The following is an 11,946-nucleotide window of genomic DNA, read 5'->3' as shown; positions in this document are numbered from 1 at the left end:
GGCCTGTTTGTTTTTCAAATCCACCCTGGAAACTTGCAAGGGTGGAATGAAGTGTAACTTCTTAAACCCCAACAAATTGGCACCTATTAACAACAGTTAGTAGGGAAGCGGGTGGCACTGTGGTCTAAACCACTGAGCCTCTTGGGCTTGCCGATCAGAAGGTCGGCAGTTCCAATCCCCGTGACGGGGTGAGCTCCCGTTGCTCGGTCCCAGTTCCTGTCAACAAAGCAGTTTGAAAGCATGCCAAAAAGTGCAAGTAGATAAATAGGTGGGAAGGTAAACAGCATTTCTGTGCGCTGCTCTGGTTTCGGTGTTCCGTTGCACCAGAAGCGGCTTAGTCATGCTGGCCACATGACCCGGAAAAACTGTCTGCGGACAAACACCAGCTCCCTCAGCCTGTAAAGTGAGATGAGCGCCACAACCCCAGAGTCGTCTGCAACTGGACTTAACTGTCAGGGGTCCTTTACCTTTACCTTTTTAACAATTAGTAGAAACAGGAGGCTTGTTTTGAACTGGGTCCTCTTCATAGCTGCCATCAGCTCTTTTTGTTGAACCTTCCCCCTGTGCCTTTAACACAGAGGTGTTTACCAGATCAAATTTTTCTGAGCACAAAGATTGGAAATTCAAAAAAAAAGAAGAAAGAAAAAGCTTTCCCCGTCTGATTTCTGTATGTCAAGCTGCCGTTAAAATCACAGGAGCAACACCAGAACAACAGAGAAGCAATCTAGTGATCCTATATACAGTTTTCACACAATCAATCTCATATATCACTGGGCATTTCCTGCGACACCATTTATTACCGATGAAAAGTAACAGCCACCTTCCAACTGCACCAGTTTCAGAACAAATTTAAAACGGGTATTTTGTGTATGTGTCTAACTGTATGTGCTGCTTATGACACCCTTTTAAGAGAGTAAAACATGACAAGTTTACTTCTCGGCAAGCAACTTAGATTCTGTAAACTTTCTTCCCACCTTTTACCACTTAGTGATATGGTGACACTAGGAAGTGAGCTTTTATTAACCGTGTTGTGAAAAGCACCCACACAGCTGTTTGCCTCACTCTGCTTTTAGAGTCAGAGCAAGTTAGAAGAAGCCAAGGTTCTTGCATCTTCCTCCTCCCCACCAGATCAGTTGGCAACCCTGATTTACAATTCCAGGAGAGCCATTGGGGAAAGGGAGCAACATTAACATCTAATTGTTGGTACACCACTTACGGCTTTAAAATATGATGGTCTATGAATTAAGGGAGAGGAATTAAAATGCAAAAAAAATATATAAAAAAATAACACAGCATACTAGAATCATAGAATCATAGAGTTGGAAGAGACTACAAGGGCCATCGAGTCCAACCCCCTGCCAAGCAGGAAACACCATCAGAGCACTCCTGACATATGGTTGTCAAGCCTCTGCTTAAAGACCTCCAAAGAAGGAGACTCCACCACACTCCTTGGCAGCAAATTCCACTGTCGAACAGCTCTTACTGTCAGGAAGTTCTTCCTAATGTTTAGGTGGAATCTTCTTTCTTGTAGTTTGGATCCATTGCTCCGTGTCCGCTTCTCCGGAGCAGCAGAAAACAACCTTTCTCCCTCCTCTATGTGACATCCTTTTATATATTTGAACATGGCTACATGAAACGTAATTTATACAATGGACTGATTATAGAAGAATGGAGCCCTTTTTGGACTATATAGTAAAACACTGAAAACACACAAAATTGCAGGCAGAATCGAGATAGGATCAGCAGAAGAAATTGAGAAAATGCAGATAATGATAATAATGATGATAATAATAATAATAGTATTAGTATTAATACTACTACTACTACTAATAATAATAATAATAATAATACCCTGCCCATCTGACTGGGTTTCCCCAGCCACTCTGGGCAGCTCCCAACGGAATATTAATAATAATAAAAAGTGATAAAATCTCAAACACTAAAAACTTCCCTAAACAGGGCTGCCTTCAGATTTCTTCTAAAAGTCAGATAGTTGTTTATTTCCTTGACATATGATGGGAGGGAAATAAACAACTATCTGACTTTCCCTTTTTCTTTTTTTTTTCTTTTTCTTTTTTTGTATGTTCGGTTTTTTTTGGTTTTTTTTTTGTATAGTATTATTTTGGATTCTAAGTTTGTAATTTTTGTTATGATTCTGCATTGGGGAAAAAAGACATATGATGGGAGGGCATTGAAATGAATAATGATTTTTATAATAATAATAATAATAATAATAATAAACACCAGAAGCATTGTATTGCCAGTGCTTGTCTAACTTCTGAGGGGAGGTGGTCCCATAGGGTGATGACCACAACAAATTATGTCTTTCATCTTGTCCCCACAAGGAGGGTATATGTGGGCTATGATATAACCAGGAAGGCTTCCCTTGCTAATCTCATTGATCAGGCAGATCTACATGGGATGATGTGTTCCCTCAGGTAGCCTAGTCCTGAGTGGTTTATGGGCAGGAGCAGTGCACTAACAAAATGTAATGGAGTTCTAGAAATTTTTTCACATATACCTCATTGAACTTAGAATATTGGCAGTGTGTATGGGGACCCCAGGAAGCAATTGCTTCCATCACTGGTGGTAACTAATAGCACATTGTCAAAGACTCTGACCTCTAACCTTCTCAACAGAATACTCTGAGAGGCTCTGAGCTATTGACGTCTCCTTTACAGCATTCAGCAATGTCAGTATAGCCAGTTCTCTCTGCTATGGATGCTGGAAGAAAGTGCTGTTTGCAAATTCTGATATGAACTATCCTGGAAGACTCAACTCCTGGACCAATATGCTGCCATGATGCTGCTTGTGGCCACCAAAAAGGATCTATATAAATCAGAATAGTATTTACATAATAGTATATCCTTTGGAGTTTGCACTTTTCTGAATGCTGTGGCACAATTCTGCACTCAAAAGAACTGTGGTTGGAAATGCATATTTTGAGATTTTAAAAATATATTTAGCGGTTTAAGAGAAAATACATTTTTAAACAGCTTTGTATGTAAAGAGCTTTTAAAATAATCACCTTCATCATCAAGAGATTAATGTGGAAATTGTAGTGATGTGGATAAGAAGCACACTCTCCAGTAATTCCCTTCCTGGTGCTTCAAAAAAGCCAATTTGGCATTGGTGGTTCTTGTTTTATTAACCCCCTCTAGACACTATTTTAAAAGGGTTCATTTGGGGAAGATATATTTTAGGGGAGATGAGCTATGAAAAATGGCTGTTGTCTCACGGCAATAGAACTGCTTATGAAAGCATCTTCCTGCATGATTAGACAATACAAGGAACAACTCTTGGTTTTAAAACATACCAACCACAGCTAATAATAGGCTTTGATTTGTGGCGACTGCATTGAGAAATGCTTAGAGTCTGCAATTTGTTTATTATATTTAAGAGAGATCCTCAAGATGGGTTAAGGCTTTAGTCGAAGAACAGCCAAGTGTCTGCACACCACATCAGACATACAAAACTGCGTGGTATGACAACAATCTCTATCAACTTGCCAACAAAGGGGAAAATAAGTTACCACACATCAGATACTGATGGCGATGTGAGATTATTTATATGTACACATATATTATCTGTGCCAAGGTTTGCCTAATACAGCATTCTTGTACTTGGGCAGAACCAGAAGGAGGTTCGAGATACAAGGAGGGGCAGGCCTGAGCTAAAGCTATTTGCTTACTATTTGCTTACTGATTAGGAACAAAGGAAGCGCCCTTATATTGAGTCAGATCATTTGGATCATCTATCTCTGTACTCTCTACAATGACTAGCAGCAGCTGTCCAGGATTACAGGCAAGGGTACCTAGCAATGGCAGAGATTGAACCTGGAACCTCCTGCACAGTGACATTGTGTTGGTCGCCAGTGCCCAGGTTGGGCGTTGCAAGCCACCCCTCAAAATAATTCACAAATCACACGTAATTTTAGTTTAAGGGTTTTTGGCACTATTTTGGCCACAACTTTATTAAAATACAAAATCTGTGAGTGGTTGCTTAGGCATTGGTTATGACTATCTGTCCCCCCGCCTGGGACAGAACTGACTATCCGAACTCCATCGGACGCCAGTGAAGGGAAAACAATGTTGGGGATCAGTTGAGCTGAGCGACAGTCCCTCACCACTCACCCAACCAGCTCCCCAAGGCTTGCCAGCCCTGGTCCCATTTCAGGGATTGGACGAAATCGTGGCAAGCCCCAGGATTCCTTTAATGGAATTCCCTTCCAGCACCATTGGAGGGGCCAGCACAGCCTATCCTGACCCCTCCACCACCAATTTCTTCCACCCATGCTGCTCATCGTGGCCCTGAACTGCTCTGCCGCCTCTGCCAGGGTAGGGTGGAGATCCCCTTGGAAGCCAGTGCCTGCATAGGGGTCCCTGGTCCTACCCCCACAGAATTTTGTACCCCGGGCCATGGCCTCCCTGGCTGCCCCATGCTACACCTCTGCATGCAAACAGATGCACTAGCACTGAGTGATGGCTCTTCCTTGAGGATGCTGTCATGGAAGACTATCAACATACGACGTCAGATCCTATAGATTGCAATCTGATCCAGACTGTATGTGGGCCACTCAGGCAGCAGATGATAAGCTACCTGCAGAACAGATGACTCATCTGACTTTTAAGGTCAGGGACTGCATACTCTGCTCTCCCATATTGAAGGAGCGTCTCCACCCCCATCGTCCAACCCGGACACTGAGGTCCAGCGCCGAGGGCCTTCTGGCGGTTCCCTCACTGTGAGAAGTAAGATTACAGGAAACCAGGTAGAGGGCCTTCTCAGTAGTGGCACCCACCCTGTGGAATGCCCTCCCATCAGTTGTCAAAGAAATAAACAACTATCTGATGTTTAGAAGACATCTGAAGGCAGCCCTGTTTAGGGAAGTTTTTAATGACTGATATTTTAATGTGTTTTTTATCTTTTGTTGGAAGCCGCCCAGAGTGGCTGGGGGAACCTAGCCAGATGGGTCAGGTATTCATCATCATCATCATCATCATCATCATCTACATATGCCAAATATCTCATTCTCATGCTCAGACAGAGAAAGAAATCTCTTTCACCCACACAGATACCCACACATGGTATACCTAGATGATCTACATAATCCTCCATCATCAGCCTAAGAGATCTATTCATTTCCTTCCTCTTCTCCAACCTGCAGATCTCCCAGGTGGGCTGGCAAATGAGCAGGCAGATGAGAAGCAAGCTAAGGGGGGCATGCAATTATGCTTGCAGTGAAAGTGCTCTGGTGCTCAGGTGGTCTGGCACCAGCCCCACTGCTGCTACCACCCACAGACAGGTGGGGCAGGCGGGCCTCAGCTGTCCCTCATCCTGCTGTTTCTGACACTTGCCAAAATCTCTCATCCAATTTCTCAAAAGTTTAGTTTCCCTGGAAAAGAGGCTTCCATTTTTTTCCTGAGTCTTCTGCAGGCATTTTATTTCTTGATCATTTTTCGATGTGGGACGTTTTCTTCTATCCGTTTAATGTTTATCCAGCACTCTGCAGCCTTCTGATCTGTAAAAGCCCCCACAGACGGAGGGACCTCTCTACCATTCGACTTCATTAAAACACAGAAAGTCAGGGAGACTAGCAACCGAATGCCTAATATCAGTGTGCTTGCTGTTTTTGTTTTTAAGAGAATTTCCTTTGTAGTTCTTTTTCTTTCTTTCCTTTCCTTTCCTTCCTTCCTTCCCTTCCTTCCTTCCTTCCTTCCTTCCTTCCTTCCTTCCTTTTCTTTTACAAAACACCGTTTAGCACTGATTTCTTTAAAGTAAAAAAGGCTTCACTTTAAAAGCACACACAGATGAAGAGCTGCCAGGCACAGAATAGGCAGCCTCCTCACTTTCCCATACTTACTAGAAAGCCCAGCTGAAGTGCAGCATGAAAGGTGAAGCATGAAAGGCAGGATGCTCACAAACACAGACCCTCCAAGTGTCCCTATTTTCCAAGGACAGTCCCGGTTTTACAGGAGCCATCCTGGTTTCTGATTTGATACTGGAATGTCCCTCTTTTCTCTGGACATCCCTATTTTCATCAGAGAAACATTGGAGGTTATGGAGTTATGTGACCCCAGAACCAAGGAGATAAGCAGTTACACAACCTTAGAAGACACCTGAAGGTAGTTCTGTATAGGGAAGTTTTTTTAAAAAAAAAATGTTTAATGTTTTATTATGTCTTTATATATGTTGGAAGCTGTCCAGAGTGGCTGAGGCAACCCAGTCAGACAGGTGGGGTATGAAGAAGAAGAAGAAGAAGAAGAAGAAGAAGAAGAAGAAGAAGAAGAAGAAGAAGAATTTTATTAAGGAATAAAAAGGTAAAGGGATCCCTGACCATTAGGTCCAGTCACGGATGACTCTGCGGTTGCGCGCTCATCTTTCTCTATAGGCCAAGGGAGCCGGCGTTTGTCCACAGACAGCTTCCGGGTCATGTAGCCAGCATGACTAAGCCACTACTGGCGAACCAGAGCAGCGCACGGAAATGTCGTTTACCTTCCTGCCAGAGCGGTACCTATTTATCTACTTGCACTTTGATGTGCTTTTGAACTGCTAGGTTGGCAGGAGCAGGGACCGAAATAAGCAAATCAGATACAGTCTTCCCTCCAAAAAAGGCAAGGCAGGCCAGCTAAAAATGGTTGGCCAGTGACATCATGAGTATCCCAGATTCTTACCTACTTCAATTTTATAGCAAATGAAAACTGTGGTCCAACATCTTTTGCTTTATGAAAAATATTGGCACTCCAAATTGTAACACATGAAGAAATATTGAGAATATTATCTGTGCTTCTTTCTGCCACAGAGCCGAATTGTTTCTTCTGCTGCCAGATCGATAGAAAGTTGGAGTGAAAAAAGAAATGTAAGGAAACTACAACACCTGCAATGATGTTCTTTGAAAACGTACCCTTTCACTTTACAGATTTCTGGAAGCATTTAAGCAACCCATCTGAAAGCAGTTTCGAGAGAGCAAATGCTGGCACTGAGCAGTCAAAGTTTAAATAAGTTGCACCAAACACATGTTGCAACCTGGAAGAAATTGTCTTACATTCTAGCACTTTGATATTTAGCACAGCTACTTGCATCTCTCTCTCTCTCTCTCTCTCTGTGTGTGTGTGTGTGTGTGTGTGTGTGTGTGTGTGTGTGTGTTCCTCGGCACCTCCCTCTTGTTCCTAGCCTGCTGGATCAGGTCACATGATGTCAGGGACTGGGAAGAGGAGGAATGGTGAAGACCACCTCCCCATCCTGACCCTTCCAGGGAAGTGGTCAAGGAAGACAGGATAGATTGACAACAGTGGTTTGATGGAGGTCACAGCTCAGAGGCAGATGAGGGGGAAAGTTGGGAGATCATGGGAGAGCCAGAGAAGCTGCCTGACACGTTGTCATTAGAAAGCATTCCAGATCCTCCATCTCCCAGAACCTGGTGAGCCTTAAAAGTAGGAGAGCAAAGAGGGCACCTAGCAGCACCCGTAGAAGAGACAATGAGAATGAAGAAGGAGGAAGTGGGAGAGACGGGGGTAGAGATTCACTCAGGAAAACACCATTATCTAAGAGGCTGGGTTCTATAGCCTCTCTCTGTAAAGAGTGAAATAAAAAAGGATGGTAAGAAACTTTCCCTTGCCTTATACTTTCCTGTGCAACCAGCCATGAGCCGCTGACAGCATCCTGAGACATGCCTATTGAATCCAGCATCCTGTTCTCACAGTGGCTAACCAGAAGCCAATGGGAAGCCCACAAACATGACATGCGTGCCACAATTCTCTGGTTGTAAACCCCATAAATTGTTATACAGAGGTTTATTGCCTCCAGTGGTGGAGCTAGAACATAGCCATCATGTATTTCTTTGGAAGTCATCCAGATTGGTTGCTATCATTACATTTTATGGAATCAAATTCCATAGTTGCACTTTACCTTGTCTGTCCTAATATTCTAACATTCAATCATTTGATGGTCCTAAATGAGAGAGGACAAGAACAGTTCACGTTCTCCACGTTATACATAATCCTTTACACCTTTATCACTTCTCATTTGACTAATTTTTTTCTCTAAAGAAAAACACCCTATATGTTGTAACCTTTCCCTATAGGGGAGTTGCTCCAGCCCTATAATAATTCTGGTTGTCCTTTTCTGAACCTCTCCCGAGTTCTACAATATCCATTATTGGGTGTTTCGTCTTGTATCCCTAGGGTTCTGAGGGGAACATCGGCTTTCCTAAAAAAAAGCTGGACTGATTATCAGTCTCTGCCTCTCCTGGCACCAAGTGCATTTTCTTTCCAGCAAAGTTTTTCCTTGTGCATAGAGTGCGAATTTGTTATTCGAAAGGGTGTCCATCAACTTGTCCTGATTTTTTTTTGCAGTGAATTCTAAATGCTGTATTCTGCTTCAATTTAAGGTTGCTGTTCTCTTCATTTCATACTTATCCGCCAAGGGAGACACTTCGGTCATTTTAAGGGTGATTTTGACCCTCTTACTAGTTTTTTGTATGTCACCCTGATAGTTTTGATGAAGGATGACATAACAAATCTTAGGAAGGACGGAAGGGGTTAAATAAATAATATTTCCTTGCAACACACGGGACACTAAGTCAAACGGCCTTGAAAAATAGAGAAGTCAACGTGGGGGAGGGTTCTTTGATGATGGAAAATTTAGAAAATTGCTGCACCATCTCACAGAGCTTTGCAATACCAACAAATCTTAGGCTCCAAAAGGCCACATCAGTTCAGATGGCACCATTGTTTGGCAACACATGAGTACACATTGCCCCTTCAACATAACAACACAGCTGTTTGGGGAGGATGGGGCTCCTTGTTCTTCATTAGAAATGCAACCTGGGCTACATTCTTGTGCTTAGCTATGCATGAGCAAGTTCCACTGATTTCTATGAAACTTGAAGAGGCCAATGACTGACTTGGCCCAGGACAGCCACGGTATGTACAGTATGTATGCGTGCGGATAGAGATAGAGATAGAAATAGAGCTATATAAACATTTGAAAACTGATTTCATGAAGCATTTAAAATGCAGTGCTAGAACCATATTGCACATCTACAAATACAAAAGGGGTTTGAGCATAAAATAGAAATTTTAGATGATTGTTCACTGACAGTCATTTTAATTGATGAAATAGTGAGTTGGGCCTTTTTGTGATTGGTTTTTAGGCTATTTTGGTTCTGGAGAGGGCTATGTTGTTTTCAGTGGAGTGTGTGTGTGTATGTTGTAATTGCCATATCAAATGTTCAAGTTGGCCAAGTACAGTGGTACCTCGGGTTACATACGCTTCAGGTTACAGACTCCGCTAACCCAGAAATAGTGCTTCAGGTTAAGAACTTTGCTTCAGGATGAGAACAGAAATCGTGCTCCTGCAGTGCGGCAGCAGCAGGAGGCCCCATTAGCTAAAGTGGTGCTTCAGGTTAAGAACAGTTTCAGGTTAAGTACGGACCTCCGGAACGAATTAAGTACTTAACCCGAGGTACCACTGTAGTCATTTTAATCCATGGTTTTTAAAAATGCCTTCTCCCAGGCTTCCTCACGGCAACATGGGCTCCCTCTTTGAAAAGCTTACATACTAATAACACTCCCTACATTACACTGACCATGTGAATACTACCCAACTGAAAGCTCTCTCAATTTCTATACTCTTTCCCCATCCCTACCACCAACATCCTTGCTGGTCACTTTGATCTGCCCCCACCAGCTCCAATTGCCAAAGGGAGGGGGAGAAAAGTTTTGAGCAGCAGTAGTTCTGCTGCGTTCCTGTGAGAAGAAATGTCAAGGAAAGCTATGAAGTCAATCTTTAATTCCAGCAATGAGTGGTAACCTTTGAAAAATGGTTCACCTTTACTTCCTTCAATATTTCAATCAATGGCTCCTCTACTGAGTGACCAGAGGAGGAATGACCGCTGGGAGGAGCACAGAGAGAAGAAGCCTCATTTCGTAACCCAGCAAGCACGGGATGCTTTTGCCCCGTGGCACTGCGGCCCATAGACTGCAGCAAAATACTGGGCAATGTTTGCCCAGTATATTGTCCATGCAATGGGTTCATGAGAAAAAGCTGTCCCATGAGCCCCTCAACATTCAGCCCAGACACTGAGGTCCAGCGGTGAGGGCCTTCTGGTGGTTCCTTCACTGTAAGAAGCGAAGTTACAGGGAACCAGACAGAGGGCCTTCTTGGCAGTGGCACCCACCCTGTGGAACCCACTCCCATCATATGTCAAATAAATAAACAACTATCTGATGTTCAGAAGACATCTGAAGGCAGCTCTGTTTAGGGAAGTTTTTAATGACTAATGTTTTAATGCATTTTTTCATCTTTTGTTGGAAACCCAGATGGGTGGGGTATAAATAATATATGATGATGATGATGATGATGTAAGACTGCTTTCCCTAGGCCATTTTGCCAATCTTGTTGGACCCATGGACATGTTATCAAACTAGATTAGATGTCATGTGTACCACACATGCTGCATCTAAGCACACATTGCAACCTAAGTACGCATTGACTAAGTACATGTGCAACCCTTGGTCTATTGGAAGAAGATATTCAATTAAATAATAATGTAACTTAAACTTTTATATTTTCTTTGCCAGTTAGAACAATACTATTTCCTCACATATGTTAATTTATAACCACTCCCTCTCCTTTTTGCACAGTATGATGTTCCTGATGCAACATTAAGTATAATGCCTGTACCTGCTTCCCTTTATGCACCTAATTTTGCAGCATGAAAGTCACAACAGGAGACTGAGAACAAGCCTCTTCCAACTGAGCTCTAAATGTTCTGAGAGGCTCCTTCTTCGGTTGGACAGGAGAAAAGGAATATTTCCTAGAAGACAGACCTTTGAACTAAAATCCCACAGAACAAGGGAGCCACCTGCTACAGGAACTCTGTGTAGAAGGGATGGGGAAGAAGAAAACCCAGAAGAATGACTACAAAGAATATGGAACGACACGACTGCAAATAATGAAGAAGCTGCAAGAGTTCTGACTTCTTTCTTTTTTAAAAAAAATCTCCTGGAAACAAGCACATAATAAAAGAACTGCTCCTTCAAAAGAGCTGCTGCTTCAAAATACAATGCAAACTAAATTTCAGACAGGCTAAAAATAGTTTTTTCAGACTTGGGCGGGAGAGGGGTGGTGGTGCAGAGGTAATCACGATCAGGAAATCCTCAGGCCAGGCAAAAAGCAAAGATAATAAAAACAAAGATGTGAAGAAAGCTAAGCTTGCTCTTTCTTCTTCTTTGCTTTGGTCTTTTTTAAATTGTTCTTTAGGGAAAATGTGTATGGGACAGTCCTAACCTGAGTCAAGGAGCACAGAGCTTTCTGAGGCAGTAAAACATGGCCTAAAGATTGTGTGTGTGTCTTTTAATGCTACGCAATGGGAAGCTTCTATCATTTTACACACATGGACACACACAGACCGTGTTTGAGGAAGATGCTCTTTGCAAACTCTAATAAAACCTGACCTGAGATGCAACCCCCAGAACCAATGGGCAGGTCAGAACTTAGTTCACCCTTCTCCAGCAGTGTTTTTGTCTTAACGTGTATGTCAGGGAACTGCCATCGGAAGGAAGGGAGGTGGAAGGGCTCACACAGGTTGGGAGAGACTCAGCAGCTGAAGAGGGAACCAGTAGGGGGAGAAGAGCTGAGCTGAGGAAAAGTGAGCAGGAGGGATGGCTCCGAGACACTTCCAGCGAAAACAGTGGGGAGGTTTCAGGACCTCCTGTAGGGACACCCACTCCTCGCCGGAAACTGTCACGCAGAGAGTCCAGAAGACGTGTTTCCGTTAAGGAGCTTTTATGTTGGAAGCGATTCCGAAAGCAACCACTGTCGGAATCTGCAAGCGACTGACAGAGCCATGTTTAAGGGGCTCCGTTACAGACAGAGGTTTGCAAACTTGACCAAACTCTGAGGGACTTGGATTTTACGCACAAGCAGCTCATCGTCCCATCACAG

The 11,946-nt window shown here is 43.2% G+C and overlaps 1 long non-coding RNA gene across 1 annotated transcript; it reads left to right on the top strand.

Annotated features, from left to right (window-relative positions):
• Positions 1 to 3,716: 3,716 nt before the first annotated feature.
• Positions 3,717 to 11,212, top strand: LOC308475673. The gene is made up of 4 exons (XR_013985363.1): positions 3,717 to 3,804; positions 5,072 to 5,173; positions 6,800 to 6,897; positions 10,714 to 11,212. It is a non-coding gene; the product is annotated as an uncharacterized lncRNA (long non-coding RNA).
• The last annotated feature ends 734 nt before the right edge of the window (positions 11,213 to 11,946 follow it).

Source organism: Podarcis pityusensis (assembly GCF_964106645.2).
Source record: "Podarcis pityusensis genome assembly, chromosome: 4".
Taxonomy (NCBI): Eukaryota; Metazoa; Chordata; class Lepidosauria; order Squamata; family Lacertidae; genus Podarcis; species Podarcis pityusensis.
The sequence above is the reverse complement of the archived record's forward strand: the minus strand, read 5'-3'. Positions and strand labels throughout refer to the sequence as shown.